The following is an 18571-nucleotide window of genomic DNA, read 5'->3' as shown; positions in this document are numbered from 1 at the left end:
CTTCTCCAAACTTTAGTCTTCAAATCTAGAAAATGGGGGTCACAAGCAGTCACTGCCTTATTGGCCTACTGAGAAGGTTAAATGGGATTGTGCATGTAAGGAGCTTTGTACAGTCCCTGGCAGGTCATAAACTGCTGAAATAAAAAGGACTTTAGAGGTTGTTTCATTCAGTTCCTTATCAGAAGCATAAATCTACCAAAAAGGCTTTTAGATGTGCTTTTATTATGCTGTCATATTGCCTCATAAATTTGCTATTTTGGGGGAATCTAACAGTGACTTCTGAATTTTTATTAAGACACTATTTAAGAGTTCTCCACTGCCTGGGCATTTAGTGGGATGAGATCCTGTGTGTGGAAGCAGATGTGTGGCATTAGTGATACCCAAATGACAGATTTGCAGAGAGCTCAGAGGTGACCTCACAGTGTCAACATGTCCCAGCTTCTGAGATGCGATGGGAAGAGCACATGCTTTAGGGTCAAGAGGTTTTCTTTGAGTTTCGGTTCTGCCTCTTACATATCCTGTCTGCAGTGAGAAAGCCTATATTTTCCCATTGTGTTGAAGATTAACTGAGAAAATATGTATGAAAGGAGCAGGCACATAGTAGGTGCTTGGCCAACATTGATATATTCACAGTGTTTGTTTATTATTTTGGGAGGTCTGTGTTTCCTCTTTCTGTTGCTGTGTAATGAACCACACAAAATGCAGTGGCTCCGAAGAACAATCTGTTGTTATCTCTCACAACTCAGTGGGTTGACTAGGTTCAGCTGGGTTGTCCTTCCATTTCCCATGAAGTCGGTTGGGGCCACAGTCATCTGGCGGCTGGACTGGACTGGACTCTCCGAGAAAGCTCCTTCCCATGACTGGATGTTGAGATGGCCCGTTTTCAGGGCCTCAGTTCTCTTCCTGTGGCCTCTCCACATGGCCAGGCTGCACTTCTCACGTGGTGTTTTTATTCTGACAGGGAGTGTCCTATGAGTGAGCGTTCCAAGAAGAAGGAAGTGGACTCTGTCAGTTCTCTTATGTTCCGATCTCAAAATTCTCAGAGCATGACTCTTGCTGCGTTGTATTGGTCAAAGCAGTCGCAGTGCCACCCTGGACTTAAGGAGAGGGCATGACTCAGTGGGGAGTGGGCACGTGCACGCAGGGGTAAGGGATTAATAGTGGCCATCTTTGGAGACATCTGCCCCAGTCTGAACGTTTTTGCATGCTGTACAGCATGTGGATGTGCACTTGTGCAGGAGGCTTATCACCAGGTCAGTAGCTCTGCCGGCTTCACTGCCAGCGAGTAACTAAGTCACTGAGGCCCAGGCCTCCAGTAGAGTCATTCGATTTTCAGAAAGAAACAATTAAAACTCAAAATGGAAAGTTCCTGAGTAGATTCAGCAAGAATACGCTTTACATGGAAAACAATTTTTCTTCCATAAGTTTTCAGTTTCTACAGATCGGACTGGTAGAAAATGTACTGTCAGGAGACTTTTTACCGTCTCTGAGAAGAACGTGTGTCTGAAAGCTGTCCTATTTCCCCACATGTTTGAACCTATTGGGATTAGATGGTTGAACAGGAGACGAAAGCTAAAGATTTAACCTGGATGGTGCTTACAGTGGAGAGGTAATGAAAAATTTTGTGAAAATGATGTGTATACATCAAAGACTTCATCATAGCTGGCTAGTTAGGCAAAAGAGTGGAGAGTGTTGTCTTTTTATACCTTAACTTTCATCCAAGGCTCTCTACCCCATCTCGGCCTTGGGAATGGACAGAATTTGTCGTTTTTATCCTCTAGCTGTGCAGAGAGCCAGGTAGTGAAGGAGTGGGGTCCCAGAGCGGACCAGGTGGTAGCAGTGACTATTAACCAAGAGACTCTGGACTTGGAAAGTGAAGGGGAGTGGCCTTCCTCGAGAGTCAAGTGCAGATACAAGCATTGGTTCATGGGCTGGTGTCATCTATAGGCGACCTGCCTGCTCCTGGAGGAGTTTGCAGCCAGGATTAAAGTTTCCAGCAAGATAAAGAAAGTACAGGGAGTACTTTCTCTTGTATAATTTTCCTTGGTACTCCCCCCCCCGCCCATCCCCCCCTCCCCCCCCCCCCCCGTTTAATTCTACTTGACTTTAGAAATTCAACTAGAAGCTTCCTTTTCTTCTTTTGCTTTTCCTAATCTAAGCCCTCTTCCCACCTTACTCTCACACACCCTCTCTCTTATTTCTGGGGCTGTCCGTGGATAGCTTAACCATGAGGAGCATGAGCCAAACTCTCTCCCTAATCTTTGCCCACAGAACACCTGAGAGTCATGTGCAAGCATTGGCAGACGGTTCTTGGCTGGGAATCCTATTCCATGTACTGTTTATATTTGGAAAAAGCATTGGTTCTACTTGGTGAACCAAATGTTTCCAGCTTTAATCTCACAAAGTCGGGAGCACTGTCCTTCTTTTTGCTCAGTCCCATACCCGCTCCCTTCCCCATTTACTTCTGTCCCTTTCAACGTTTCTCTGCCTGGGCCATCAGTGTCGATTTCCCTTTCTGATTCTGGCCCCTTGCTCCAAGCTGACAGTGTTGTCCTTTGCTAGTTATTAGGAACAAAAAGTATTTGCATGACTGTCTCGAAGGTCATGGATTTTAAATGGAAAAGAGGCCACAGAGTTAATTTTAAAATTATTTCGTTTCTTTTTTCTAATATTTTGTTGGTGAACAAAGACACTATAGTAATCTTTAAATTTTTGGTGGAATTGGTGACTGTGAGCCAGTCTCCCCCAAATGCATTCTTATGTCTGCCTTGAGTCTCAAGAGGGCCACTTGGCGGCTCACCCTTCTGACCTTCCTTCTCCATCACTTCTCCTTGGTGCTGTCTGAGTAGTTGCTAAGAAATGGCTTTAGTGCCGTTTCCTGCTTGGGGCTACTGACCAGCTACAGAAGGAAACGTGTGAGCACAGCACGCAGAGTCTGCCGAGGATTTCATCCATCCGCCTCATTGGCAACCCCCTGTCACCCGCCCTCTGATTGGACCCTGACTCCTGGCTGCTTGCCGTGTTTCCCTAGTAAGCCCAGCTTGGAATCTCTCCATTCTTGTGCTTGTTTTTCCATTTCTCCCTTTGAGGTGATGTAGTTGCTGGGCCCAAAGATTTGGGAAATGGGACCAATTCTTGTAGGGTCTGTCCTGCCTGGAATTAACTTGCCTCACTTCCTAGGGAACTCTTTTGCCTCCTCCTGGACAGCTCTGTGAACCTTCTCTCCTCAAAGCGTCCCCACTCAGGCCACAGTACGCCCTCCTCTACCTGCCCACAGTGCCCAGTGCTTGCTGCTACTGCGTTCTAATAGCTGACCTCCCTGCTGAGACTGTTCGTTTTGTTAGTTAGGTTAACCTCTGTTTTCTTCATATTTGTGTCCCCAGTTCTTGTACGTAATAGGTGTGCTCAGTTAAGTATTTCTTGAAATAATAAATTTTAACAAATAATGCCATTCATTAAATTCCTTGAACATATGTGAATTAATGATTTCATCATTTGCATAAGCAGTGCCTCATGTAAGAGCTTTATTCAGAAAATCTTTTGTCTTTTGTTCTAGTTATTGCTTGTGGCCAAAAAGGAGAGCTAATCCGTATGTAAAATGTCATATGCTTTGAAATGTCGTATAGGATTTACTAGTCTTAACTGCTTTTACGTCCTGTATTGTTTTTGAAAGAAAGAAACCTAGGTTGATGACAAGTAGGTATAATATTGACTATTGATTATTCTTTGCTGTTTAAGCATGAGATTGCATGTTCATGCCATCTTGTGACAATTGGAATATCCCAATGGGATAAGTTTTTAAAAATACTATGATGGCTCTTCCACAAGATGACAGAGAATCAATTGAATAGTCCCATGTGCGTTCTATCCTGCTGTCCCTGGTATCTGCCAGAGCAGAATTCAAAAGTTAGGCAATAACTGTAACCCCCTCTCTTGGCTTATTGCATTTGCTTCATTGGCACTTTTAGATATATAAAAAAATAGGTAAAGTCAAAATATGAGTAAAAATGTTATATTAGTTTATTTTCATTTCCCTTTTTAAGTTCTCTGGACTTTCCCCATGATTATAGTAGATAGAACATGTTCTTTGAAAATAGGGGATAGTTTGTGGATGGATAATTTTTTACTTACTCAAAACTTTTACTTTATGTATAGTTTGAGTATAAAGGCTAGTTTAGAAAATTTTCTTCTTTAAAGATCTTCTCAAGGCCGTATTATTCTTCAGTTACAATATGGATTTTTGTTATTGATTCTCACCTATTATCAGCAGTGGAAAATTGGCACATTCATGAGTCAACTTCTTATTCATTTTTGTCCCTATTGTTCAGCTTAGTGGCTGGTGTATTATATTTACTTAGTAAAGATTTATTGAATAAAGGAGTAAATAAGTCTGTATAGAGGACAGTTTACTTTTAAAACCCTATACTTAATAAAGCTTTGGCATATAGAAACACAGGCAAAAACAGGATTACTATTGTGAATGTAAGATGTGCAAAAACTCAAAACACATTTTTATTTTCTCAGAGGGACCGACAGTTTTAATCAAGGCAGAATACACTTAAACCTAATAGTTGCTTATAAATTATTTAAGTATAAATTCTGAATTTATGAATTTGCCAATTGCTTCCTGCTAGTCTCTGTTTTATTGATTTTTCTAAAGCTCAGGTAAGGGTGGGGCAAAAATGACTTGCTTCTAAAACCTGAGGATCTGGATTGACTCCCCACACCACAAAAATTATTTGATGTGCCAATTGAAAATGGTTGAGAGAGTAGGTAGAATCCATGTTTGCTTTTTTTTTTTAAATGGGAAACAAAAAGGTATTATTATTTTTATTAGTTTAGAATCCTAGAAGAATGTCTCAGAGCATAAATTTAGGGCCTATTTAATTTTGGTTCCATTTTCATCATATGTAAAGTTATAAGACTGTATTTAAATATCATGGGAACCTTATAAAATAATCAAAATAATAAAAATGAACAAGTTCAAAGCTTTGTTATGTAGTGATTTTTTGGTACTGCTTTAAATTATGTGAGAATAAACTTTTCAAGACAAAGCTTTTAAAATGCATGAAAATTATTTAATTTTAAATTTTAATATGATATAATGACACTAATTTGCAGTGTATTTAAGTGAAAGTAAAATCAAAATAGTATTTGCTTCTAAATTACTAAAGAACCTAATGCAGTGAAATATTTATATAAAAGTCTTACATTGGGTGCCTGTATTAAAGTAGGCTTCAGTTATTTACAAAAATACAATTACTTTAGTTCTGATACTTTCATATATTATAACATTTTACCATTTTAGTTTCATTTTTTGTGTTCTCTATTTTATATCTAAAATATGTTCAGATATTTCAAGGTACAGGGGAAGTCTCTAAGATCTAAAACATGATTTCTCTGATTAATATGTCTAGTGAACTTTTAATTTTTCTAATAAGTAAACACAGTAGCAAAAGGGAATGTTGCTCATAGTTCAGATAGGAACATTTCCCAAATCTGTGGTGCTGTCTGACTAGACAGACAACTCTTGTATAAATTCTAGCTTCCCACTACTAAAACATCTCCCTTGCCCTTATTTCCCCACACACCCAGCCCTGCCTCGTTTTTTCCTGTAAGTTATGTTGAAATTGAGATGCGGTTGTAGTTGTATTTGGCTGGATTCCTAAGGAATGCCACAGTCTTGCCCTGGAACTTATTTTCTTGAGAAGTCCCAGAGGTAGGTATGTGGGTAGAAAATAAAGCAAGGCAAAGCATTTCTTGATTATTAAATGGAGCTCTGGCTCCAGATACCGGGGAGCCAGGCTGGAGCCCTGAAGATCTCACCTGGGCTAGGTGGCTTGAATGGTCTATAACCAAAGCAGGTCAAAGAGCCCTCTTACCAATTTCTACCACAGCACTGAAACGTGAGTTTCTTTAGGTCTTATCACTTATTCAGTGGAAGATGACAGAGACGCTGGAGAATCAGAAGGAGCTTTGCTCAAAGCCTAGAGTGGCTCTGAAGAGAAAGCCCACGTATACACTTAAGAATCTCTTGAAGGAGTCTTGAGGTAACTATTCCTGACAAGGTGGAAGAGGAAAAAGAGACCTTATCCATGCACTGGACCAATAGCTCCTTCGAGGCTGACTCTCTGATAAAATTATTGAAAAAGTAGTCTCTGTTCTCCAACTCATGTCCTTCACCTAACTCTTACAGCTGTCTTTTCTCCTATCACTTAGAAACTGTCTACTGATGAATCAGCAGGGTCTTTAAACATCAACTCATCTGTGTTTGGTTTTTGGTGTTCATTCTCCTTAAGGAAGGTCTGACAACTCCCTTTTTCTTGAAGCGCTGTTCACTGGTTATTGAGCGTACCTGGGCTATGAAGATGATGCCTCAGTTCAGGCTTCCCTAACAGAATACCATAACCTGGATGGCTTAAACAACAAACGTTTATTACTCACAGGTCTGGAGGCGGGGAAGTCCCAAGATCAAGGCACTGGAAGATTTGGTGTCTGGTGAGGGCCTGGTTCCTGGTTCATAGATGGCTATCTTCTCATGGATGGCTGCCCTCACATGGTGGAAGGGGACAGAGAGCTTTTTAAGTTTTCTTTTATAACGGCACTAATCCTATTCTTAAAGGCTCCATGTTTATGACCTAATCACCTCCCAGAGACTCCATGTCCAAATACTATCACCCTGGGGATTAGGTTTCAACATATGAATTTGGGGGGGGTGGGGAGACACAAACATTCAGCCTGTAGTAAATGGGTGCACCATGGGCAGTGTCCTTAACTTACAGGGATAGTCTAGTTGGAAAACCAGACATTCCAAAAGATCATTTCAGTGCTCTCTGGCTTAGCCATGCTGTTAAAACCCATGCAAATGGCTTTGAAGTGTGTATTTCCAGCCCATTCTTTCCTCCTTAGCTCCATTTCCATATATCCAACCATATACTGAATGAACGAGTATCTCTTTCAACCTCACATTTAACTTCATCATCTTCCCTCTGAAACCTGTGTCCCTTTGCTAATCAGTGGTAGTCTTTTCTCTCCAGTCACGCAGACTGGAAACCTCCGTGTCCTCGTAGATTCCTTGCTCCTTGTTCCTCTGTTGGTTAATGAGTGCCTAATGCCAGCCTCTATGGGTACAGGAAGCCACACAGTCCCAGCTTTAGAGTGGGGGCAGGATGTATGTGGGAGGGTTTATCCAAGGAGACAGCCATTAAAAAATATCTTTTCAACGATTTAATTATAAGTTAAATGCTCAAAGGGAAGTGTAAAAGGCTCTGAGAGGGGGCCGCCCTTGTCTCAGGACCTCGGTAACAAGTGAGGGTGCTTTGAGTCAGGGAAGAGAGTGCTGTGCATGAGGATGTAGGAGGAAGCCAGGTGTGCAGAGGAGCTAGATGAGGCTGGGGAAGGAGGCGAGAGCAAAATGAGAGGCTAAAGTTAGGGTGTTCCACCTTTTCCTAAGCCGTGAAAGGTTTCTCCATATAGGAGAATGCTGTTATCAGCCTAGCATGTTTAAAAAGAGCAACGTGAATATCTTGTGTCAAATGGGCTTGAGAAAGATACGTAAGGAGGCCAGATGGGCAGTATAGATGGAGAGAAGTAAATTGACTCAGCACAAGTAACTGCGTGAATAGAATAATGGTTTCCCCAACATCCAGAGAATTCTAGGTCTTATCAATGGACCTCAGGAGTACGTGTCAACCCTGTTCCCTCCTTTACGTTCTTACCGTCAACATTAATGCTTTTGTCCTGTGCCACTGAAGAGTTCCTTGAGGTTTCTCCACTTGCAGATTTGCTCCCATCCAATCCAGTGACTGCGTATTCTTCCTGAAGCATTTCTCTGGACATGTTACTCTGCTGATAAAATAACGTTAGTGGATTCCCATTTTTCTGCCAATTGAGCACGGAGGGTAGATTGCTAAGATCCACCCTCAAATCGAATTTTTAAATATTCTACCTCTTCCTCCAAATTGATCTCCCTGCTGCTTCTGACAAGTACCATCCACTTCCCTGCATCTCTGCCTCTGCTCCCTTGAATTCACCTGCCTGAAACACTCTCTCCTCATCCTCTGGGCCACATTCTCCTTTCACTTCAAAGCCCACTCAGACACTCCGGATCGATGCTGAAGAACCATCTCCCTGCAAATGGATTCTCTTGGCCGCCTTTGTGGCGTTTCAGACTTTCACATGGGCCTCGGTGTCATTTATGATTATAAACTATCTGAGTTCTTATTCATCTTTGTATTTCACCCAGACTTAGCAAAGTGCCTGAACAAAAGAAAGTCGAATATTTGTGGAAGAGTGAATATGTATTCAGTGCATGCTTTTCATGACTTGGCCCAAGAATACTTAGTGTTCAGGTTATTTACGGTATGTCATCGTCTAATACCATGCCTTGCTTTTCATGGTATTTTAACAAGATTACCAAAATGCTTTTTAATACTTTTAGATTCAGGGGAAATTACCTGTGGTGATAGATTATTACTTACCATCATGCATGCTGTACCTGTGTGTTTTCACTGACACGCTGGTGACCCACGTCCCCAGATTAAACATGGTTGCTACCTAACTCTAGGTTCATATAGTTTCATAGGAAGAGAAGGTAGGGAGCTCCAGTGTTCACAGGAGAAAAAGGAATAAAGGCCTCTATTCTTGTCTTAACAGGTTGATGACTCAGATTTATTTAAAGATAGGCTTCCCACATAAGAAAAAAATATTTAAAATGTGGACATTGAACTGACTCTGGGTGGTGAACACACAATGGGATTTATAGATGATGTAATACAGAATTGTACACCTGAAATCTATGTAACTTTACTAACAATTGTCACCCCAATAAACTTAAATTAAAAAAAAAAGAACATTCTTTTGTATGGCATCTGTGGGTTCTGTAGTATAGCTTAGAAAAATGTCATTCAGTAAACAAGCAGACAAATCAACAAATAATGACTCCCTGTTGGGATAAGTACCATGAAGGAAAAGTTAGACCTCACAGGGCAGAGGTGGACTAGAGCCAGGGACTGTGGTGGCGAGAATTATTAGAGGTGGTGTTGAAACAGGGCCTGAATGATGTGAAGGAACCATGCAGACATCTGGGAGGCTGTGCTCCAGGCAAGAGGGAGCAGAGCCCATCTTCTGAAACCGCACATTGATACTTGAACCCTTGAACCCCAGCCTGACCACCGCCTTCCTTGCCTCCAGCCGCTGCCCCACATACACTGAACTTCTCCCCTTTCACAAGTCTGTACCTTTGCATTATCTCCTCTGACTGTAGAGCCCTTCCTCTTTTTCCTTGGGTGAAATCGCACTTCAGAACCCCGCTGAAATGTCGTAAAGGACCCAGCAACCCACCTGCTCACCCTGATTCTTCCTCCTCAGAAGCTCTGGTCGCTCTCACATCATTGCTTCCTCTGCACTAATTAGTCGCTAATTCTGATGGAGCCCTTATCAATGTGAATTGTGAATAATTTGTTTAAAATACTCTTCCCCCTGTAGACTCTCAGCCTTTGAGGGCAGACACTATGGCTTAATTATATCAGTAGCACCTATGCTTGGAACCATGCCTGGGACATGACAGGTGTTAAATAATTGTGGAATACTTGAATGAATGAGGTGGGAAGAGGGAGGGATGGAAGGAGGGAGGGCAGGAAAAGGCAGACTGGGAATGAATGCACAGACCTTTCTTTGAAGGTATGAAGTTCACAGAGAAAAAAACAAACTGAAAGTAAGTGAAGATGACTTTAAAATACTACCAGAGATTTTAAATTATACCATAAATTCAGCTAGGACCCAAGCTCTTACCATGGTCACTGGGCTTCCATGGAGGCATAATCAAACTGAAAGTTCACTTATATTTCTAGGGTGGTAACTTCTGAAACTAGGAGTGGCTTAGCTTTATCCTTTTAAGTCCGTGTGTTTTTGATATTTTGCATGTTTAGTGGGTTAGATTACAAGAATGCAAGCCTAAATCTACTTTCTGTATAACCACATCCCTTCTTTAGCAGCCTGGGTTGGGAAATAATACTCCATGCCAGGAAACAAGAAACATAACGTGCTGTGTTCTTCCCGAGCAGTCTTCACAACCTTTCTAAGCTGAGGTCACATTTTTAAACTTTATGAAACATGGCTATCTGATTGTTGAGTGGGGTGGGGAAGGAGTGTTCAGTTCAGCACTGTGGGCTGTGACTGCCAGCAGATTTCCACATTCAGAGGCATGTTGGTATTTTTATGTTCATTGGACAGAAGGAAAGAAATAAGCAGGTCTTTATCTACCAATACGTTCCTTTGTGAAAATCATTACTATATTTGGCCCAAGTCCTCATACCTGTATTTAACATTCTATTTGTGTTTGCTTTTGCATTTCTTTAATGCTAAGTAAATGCTACCTCTCACAAATTCCCATGGGCTGTAGTAATGCAATCTGGAATTCTGTTCCTTTTACTAATCTGTACTATAAATTCCAGGAAGATATTGCTGTAACCCCTAAAATCAGTGCTTAGCGTGTAGGAAGATTCAGGATGACAGACCTTTGGGTGACCTAGTGCAACATGACAGTAGTTAAATCAGAAGCCAAAAGAGTAGCCAGAGCCCAACAAGCAGCAACGATTCCAGCAAATTTCTGCAGAGCCTTTGATTTAGAGTGGAGGAATGCTGCTCTGGAAGGACCTAGCAGCGAAGGACAGGGCAACAAAACAGAAAAAGAAGGAAATGCGCTCCCTGGGGTCAGAAGTGGTGAGAAAATTTGACCTAAATGGGGTCTCCAAAGAGAAGAATAAATTCTCGGTTTAGTCATTTTGACAAACAAAATTGGAAAGTTACAGTGGAAAATCCAGAACTTTTAACATCCTTGAAATAATAGAAAGATCGGTTGAATATTTTGCATTGACTAGTTGATCCCTGGAGACAGGAGACAGTTGTGTGAACACTGCAGAATTAGGACTAGGATTGCTTTCTTTTTAGAAAGAGGAAGAAAATGAAATGTGTGAGAAAGACGGTTATTGACAAATTTTAGAACTTCTTACCCCCATCAATTGAAACCGAAGATAAAAATAGGGGGGTGGGGGAGGAAGCCTCATGTTTTAGTCTAGATTCAGAAATAGCTTTTAACAGCAATGCATTCTAAATCTATCTAAAGATGCCACGTGATCTTGTTGAAGAGGCTTGACACATTGTTTTTAACAGCAAAAATACTTAAGTGCATCATAAATTCTAACAGTTCACCCCCTTCGTCACTGAGAACTATCTGTCCTCGGCAGTTCTTCGGAACATCTCACTAGCAAGAAGAGGGGTCTTAATTGTCTCTCAGGGTCTGTAGGACATGTATTTCAACCACTCTGTCTTGGCTAATGAAAAACTGAAAAGACAGCGTACTGTGACTTTTCCCAGAGTCAATGGGGTATGAAGAGAAGCTGACCATACCTTGCCTCTAATTTCTGCTTTAATTTCTGTTGTATTGGGGCAGGGGCATTTGTATAATGACTGGCTGTTTGCATGTTTGTAAGTTGGATAAGCATGAGTAGGTGGTTTACTAATACAGCTACTCCCTGTGGGCAGCTCCCTGCATACTGGATGGAGGAGTGCTGCAAAGGGCAGCTTCCATCCATCTCCTGCATTCCTGGCCTCTGATTGGCAGCATCATTCACTCTGTCACGCAGTTGACATCCACGTAGGCTTATATGGTGCCAAAAAAATTGGACTCATCCTCTGTCTGAAAGCCTATGTCTTAGTGGACAAGGCATTAATGAATGACAGAGTCTAAGTCCATGGTAATTGCAAACTAAACTTTGTGCTGTGGGTGGCAGAAGACCTAACAGGCGGTCATGTTTGAGCTTAGTCTTTTAGAAGATGAGTGACCATGCTGTAGGTGCTGAAGAGGTTCATCTAGCTGTGCCTATGACAATGGTCCTGAGACATTAGAGTGTAGATTCATATTAGACAGCAGCACCTGCCATCCAGGTAACATGGAGTGATCGTATTTTCATTGGTGACCTTAACGTGTACCTACCCTATTGGGGCCCCAATAATTATTAAGTCAGTTTTACTATTTTACAACTTTTTAACCATATTACATAATTTTCTTTGTTGTTCCACTTTTATTTCTTAACTAAGACCAGTAAGTTGCCTATAACTGTATATGAAAGAGACAGAGTCAAATCACTTTTACTGGCATATACGTATGCAGGTATCTAACAGCCTTAAGCCTTTATTGGTGTTGATCAATTTACAGCAGTTTTAAGGTATTCTACACCCTTTCCTCAGAAGTAGTTCTCTCATCTTTGACCAGAGTTTCTGCAAAATAACTGCTTCCTCTTTTAACTTCCTTAAATTTGCCTTCAATTTTTAATTCTTAATCTCAAAGTTATTTTTTACTTTACTATGCAAAGTATTAAATTCTGTAATTTATTTTACCTTCATTCTTTAAAAAAACCTTATTGGTATCATGCAGTCTTTTATATATTTTCTTAGATTTTGTTTGCCCTATGCCTTTGCATATGTTTTGTAAAGAACCTCTCCAAATTTTTTTCAAAGAAAAAAATTTTCCTTCATTTTTTTCTAAATAAAGACATATTTGTATAAATGCACATAATAAATAGACATATTCTGAATCCATTATGGATAGTTTCAAGATCCAGATGTGGATATATAGTAATAAATATTAACATTTTTCCAAGGGCCTCCTTCATCTTAATACATTTCAGGAAGCTTTATCAGCGGAGATATTCATGCGTGATGCAGAACGGTGGGATAAAGACAGCTGGATAAGGATGTGAAATGGATAACACTGCATACACGATGCCTAAATGTATGCAATCACAGCTCTACAAATGACTCAAGGAATCCTGCTTTATTTAGGATTTCTCAGTTTGGGACAGAAAATGAAAATGTGCTTCTGTCAGAGAGCTGGTATTTTGAAATCTATCTTAGATTATGGTAATAGATGAGATTGCCCTAAAAGAGCCATCCTCTATCTCATAGACCTGGGTTTTTTATATAGCAATATTTGCCATGTTGGATAAAGTTTATTTCATGGTATGCTTAAAACATTCCCTTCATGCTGTCTACGGATTTACCATACGGCTCTTGCTTCCAAGGGTGGTCTGTGTACCAGCCACACGGCGTCACCTCGGTGCTTATGAGAGGCAGAATCTCAGCACTCCTCCTCCCAAACTGGATCAGAGTCTGCGTTTTTTATTTTATTTTTATTTTTATTAGTTTCAGTTGTACAAAACAATGCAATAGTTAGACATTTATCATTTATATCCCTCACACAGTGATAACCCGCCTGCCCCCATCCACTACCCCTCTGACATCGCACACAGCCATTATGTTTCCACGGTCTCTATTCCTAATGCTGTACTCTGCTTCTTGTAACCATATATAGATATACAATTGTAGTTGACATTCATTATTGTTCAGCTTCACAGAGTCTGTGTTTTAATAAGATCACCCAGTGATTCATGTACGTGTTAAACTTGAGAACACTGATCTATACTTACTGTTTTTCCTTCAGACCCTCTCACTCCAATTCATTGCTTTTAATCTGCCAATCTTACAAAAGACACGAATGCCCTGTAATAGCTCACCAGGCACAGTGCTTCTCAGTCCTTGCCGTACATGTTCAGCATGTACCACCTTGATGGTTAGTCAGTTCTGTAACATCCGTTAGGAGTTACACTTTGAAAAGCAACTCTACCTCGGTTCACCCCAGAAAGCCCTTTTTATTGGTCATTGGCTCCCCTACATTCCTTGGCCAGAGCAAGCGTGTTAACAGAACTGGAGATCCCGGTGCCAGAAGAAGGGGTTGGGATTTGTACCTTGGAGAACAAATGTCGGGGATGCCAACATAGTTGTTCTTAAATGTCTGAAGGCTTTTGGAGAAAGAGAAATTTGGGGGTGTTTGCAGTGTAGCTTGAGGAAAAGAGAAGTAGAAAAAAAATGAATGAGTAGAGAAGTTAAAGAGAGAAGATTGTTGCACTTACTAAAGAAGAATTTTGAAAAAGAACTCGAGTATTCCAGCAGTGGGGTGTAGTTCTTCCGACGACGTGTGTTTAGCAAGCTGATCATCCCTGAGCATCAGACACAGAGGGTGCTCAAGCCAAGGCCGCCAGAGTGCGGAAGGGAACTGGGGAGGGAGACACAGCTGGGTGATCGCTGCAAACTCTTCTCATCTTCATTGCTGTTGTTGTTGTTGCAAAAAAGAAAGACTATTATTGGGCATGCTCAAATTATTTATTTTGTTTTGTCTTCTTCAACAGAGATTTTTTTTTCTCCCGTTCTTGGGAGTAGAACCCTGTACAGGTTTCTCTGGATGGGCCACAGCGTTTTACTAGGATAGCTCTGAGGGTGCATACCACTTTTAATTTTGTATCAGTATTCTTTCTGTGATGTTCAGTGCTTTGCTGGTCATTTTATTCTGAGGAGGCCATAGGGCCAAATCTCCAGATCTTTTGGAAACTCCTAGATCTCTAAGTTATAATTAGTATTGTTAACGAATAGGTCATATTCAGATATATTATAGTTTTGGTCATCTTCAATGTTTATCACTTTCACAGACCTACAAATGAACGTATTTGTATTTTTGTGCCCATGCAAAATTTTATATTTTTGTATTGATTCCCTTTTGCCTCGTTTTTATAACGTAGGCCTAGGGAAGCTTTAAGTTAAATGTTAGGCCACAAACTTGCTGTATTTACCATGAAAGTTATTTCTTCTATTGGGGAAGTCAAGCATTTAGATACTAATCATTTTAGGTATCTAATGATCCTGCAAAATGTGTCTGGAGCCTATTTCTGTATTTCCATCACTACTGCTACCTTCCTTGTTCAAATAGCCTCATCCCATACCTGGTCTTACGCAGGCACCTCCCAACTTGTTTCTCGGCTTCTACCCTGCCTTACTTCCACAGTAGCCAGCTGATCTCTTACAAACGCAACTCGCATAAGCAGACTTCCCAGAATCCACCTGGGTCTGAGCCAGAAGAAACTTTGGAGATCAACCTGATTTTAAGTTAACTTGGAATGTGAGTAAGAAATCACTGGAGTACAAACCTCGAAATGATCTAGATTAAATTACCTGTTACACAAAAAGACAGAGAATACATGCCTTTATTGAAAATATTGCAAAAGGGCACACCGAGAAAGGAACTATTTCTCGTGTGTGTGTGTGTGTGTGTGTGTGTGTGTGTGTGTGTTCGTGCTTTTTCTCTGTGTGTGTCTGGAGAGCAGTGAGCAAACAAGCAATCAAAAGATGCAGAATACCTGCAGAAAAATGGAGCCGGAGGCAATGGCAAGACCAGCTCATGAATAAAGCGATTCTATTTCCAAAGTCCGTCTTGTGAATAGGGTTTTGTGATTTGCATGGTCAGGATTCTAAGTGTGCTCGGAGTCATGGCATTCCTGTACCCCCAGCTCAGAGAAGTGGGGAGAAAGAGCCTTTCAGGGGGAGGGTTGCCAGCATCCTCCCTCCGTCTCCACAGCAATCAAAGGCAGAGAACTGGCTGACCTTTCATTTAACTCTGTGTGCTCAGACAAAAACCTCTTTTCTAGGCCCCATCAGAGTTATTTCATTATTGAAGAGTGTGTTCCTGTGTTTGGGGTTGGAAGAGGAAAATGCAAAGAATCTAGTTTTCCTCCCCCAAATTTGGGTGTTGGTGAAGTATATGACTATAACTATGTTTATCCCATTTTCAATAATATGATATAGGAAAAAGGAAAAGTAGTCATCTATTCAACCAATTTATAAGGCATTTTTCTACACAGGATACATAACAGATGGCAAAAGCTCCAATTAAATTGCTCAAAAAATAAAAATATTTAATAACTGCCAATGGTATACCAGCTGCTGCCCTGTCAGCATTCTGAACAGGAAAAATTGAGTTCCATCCAAACACAGCTTACATTGGTCTTCATTAAAAAAGCCACTTATTTCTATTAGAATGCAAATGAACATTTGTTGCCAAAATTTCTAAGGAGCACAATAATGGGTCAAAATGCTGAACTGAGCAGCCTGTGCTTTGCTTCCAAGCAAGTGGCATAGTTGAAGGGTCCATACGCACCCTTAAATCAGCTTCCAAATTGCTAGTTCTCAACCTTATTGAAACTTAGAGTCACCTGATTCTAAAATTCCTGATGCTCGCACGATACCCCAGTCCCAGTAATCAGGAGCTCTGGAATGAGTTCTCAGGCTCACTGTTTTTCCAAGCTCCTAGGTGATTACATCGTGCAGCCAAGGCTGTGAATCATTCTTTTGTTAAATACATTTTTCTTTTTGTTAAATTTATTGGGGGGACATTGGTTAGTAAAATTATATAGGTTTCAAAAGTACAGTTCTACAATACATCATCTATATATTGCATTGTGAGTTTACCACCCAGAGTCTGTTCTCCTTCCTTCACCGTATATTTGATCCCATTTTCCCTCTTTACCACTAAACTGTTGTCTGTGCCTAAGAGTTTTCGTTTGTTTCTCTTGTTTGTTTGTTGCTTTCAGTTTTGTATGCCACATATGAATGAAGTCATATGGTTCTCAACTTTTTCTTTCTGACTTATTTCACTTGGTAATCTCAAGATCCATCCATGTTGTCACAAAAGGCACTATTTCACCTTTCCTTATGGCAGAATAGCATTCCGTTGTATACATATACCACATCTTCTTTATCCAGTCAGCTACCAAAGGACACTGTTGTTTCCAGGTCTTGGCTACCATGAATAATACTACAAAGAACATAGAGGTACATCTATCTTTACAGATAAATGTTTTCAGATTTTTTTGGATAGACACAGAAGAGGAATTGCTGAGTCATATGATAATTCTGTTCTTAATTTTTTGAGGAACCTCCACACTGCCTTCCATAGTGGCTGCTCCAATTTACATTCCCATCAGCAGTGTATGAGGGTTCCTTTTTCTCTACGGCCTCTCCAAGAACTAGTCTTTAAATGACGGGGCCTTGCAGCCTCACTTCCTCTAACCAGGACTCCCAGGTGTGGGGTTGATGAGGGCTATGCAGGGAGGGGATGGCTGCCACTGCACAGGAGGCAGATGGGCTCGAAGGTACCTGCTTTCTGCTATGGGAGTGGAGCTGCCTGGTTCCAAACTGTGGTGGCATGGACTAGCTCCTCCTTTCAGCACAGTCTTAGGATGTCTGTGGGAGCACTGTAGCTTCTGCCACAGGAGCTCTCTTTATAAACACCTGACACCATGAATGCAGCTTTTTATTATAGGGAGGGGTATCCAGGATTCTTTTCATTGTTGTTGTTAATACACTTTATTTTTAGAGCAGTGTTCTGTGCCAAAGTCATATATGTGAAGTGGCCCCCAAATGCTGAAGGAACAGAGATACCAAACAACGAGGCAGACAAGTACAGCTTGTTGATTCATGAATTTAATAGGGGAACGTAAGTACAGAAATGCAGTCCTGGGTGACAGCAGGATGGTCAGATCTGTGCATCTTTCACCCCCTAGACCATCTGCTTATATCCCCCTTAGAAATGAACCGATGTGCTAGGAAAGGAACGCGTGGTGATCAGAGGGAACAAAGGGACCAGATACCGGAAAGCTCTGGCACCAAGGGGAGCTGAGACATAGATAACATCAAGGACACCTTGCCTGGAGGAAGGATTAATGGGAATTCTGTGATTAGCCTAGAGCCTCTGTATACATTCCAGAGTCCACTGTGTGAAGGTGAGGGGGTCAAGGATCCCTGTTCAAATGAGATGGAGGATTAGCTTCAAGATGGAGTCAGCTTTTCAAGATGGAGTCAGCTCTGTCGACACAAGCAGTTTTAGGTTCACAGAAAAAGAGAGCAGAAGGTACAGAGATTTCCCATACACCCCCTGCTGCCACACAAGCACAGCCTTCGCACCACTAAAAATCCCTGACTGGAGTGGCATATTTGTTACAATTGCTCAACCTACATCACTCAAAACCCATAGTTTGTATTAGGGTTCATTCTTGGTTTTGTACATCCTGTGGGGTTGGAGAAATGTATAATGACATGTATCCACCATGATAGTATCATAGAGTAGTTTCAGTGCTCTAAAAATCCTCTGTGCTCTGCCTAGTCATCCCTCTCTCCTCCCCAGTTCCTGGCAACTGGTAACCCTTTTCTTATCTCCATAAATTGTCTTTTCCAGAATTGTCATGTACCTGGAATCATACAGTATATAGCCTCTTCATATTGGCTTCTTTCACTTAGTTATTTACATTTAACCTCTGTTCCCCGCCCCCTCCCCATGTCTTTTTATGGCTCAATAGCTTATTTCTCTTTAGTGCTGTATAATATTCCATTGCCTGGATGTACCACAGTTTACCTATTTACCGACTGAGGGACATTTTGGACGCTTCCAAGTTTTGGCGAGTATGATAAAGATTCTGTAAATATCTGTCTACAGATTTCTGTGTGGACATAAGTTTTTAACTCTGTTGGGTAAATACCAAGGAACGTGATTGTGGGATCATATGGTAAGAGTACCTTTAGCTTTCTATGAAACTGCCAGTCTTCTTCCAGAGTGCCTGTGTATCAGTTTGCATTCCCACCATCAGTGAATGAGAGTTCCTGTTGCTCTAACATCCTGTTCAGTATT

At 41.1% G+C, this 18571-nt stretch overlaps 1 protein-coding gene across 3 annotated transcripts in view; it reads left to right on the top strand.

Moving 5' to 3' along the window:
- MAP3K5 (mitogen-activated protein kinase kinase kinase 5) overlaps positions 1–18571 on the top strand; it is a 179947-nt gene that overhangs the window by 20458 nt on the left and 140918 nt on the right. The window lies entirely within an intron of this gene.

The sequence above is a fragment of the Rhinolophus ferrumequinum genome, chromosome 3, assembly GCF_004115265.2.
Source record: "Rhinolophus ferrumequinum isolate MPI-CBG mRhiFer1 chromosome 3, mRhiFer1_v1.p, whole genome shotgun sequence".
NCBI classification, from domain to species: domain Eukaryota; kingdom Metazoa; phylum Chordata; class Mammalia; order Chiroptera; family Rhinolophidae; genus Rhinolophus; species Rhinolophus ferrumequinum.
The sequence above is the reverse complement of the archived record's forward strand: the minus strand, read 5'-3'. Positions and strand labels throughout refer to the sequence as shown.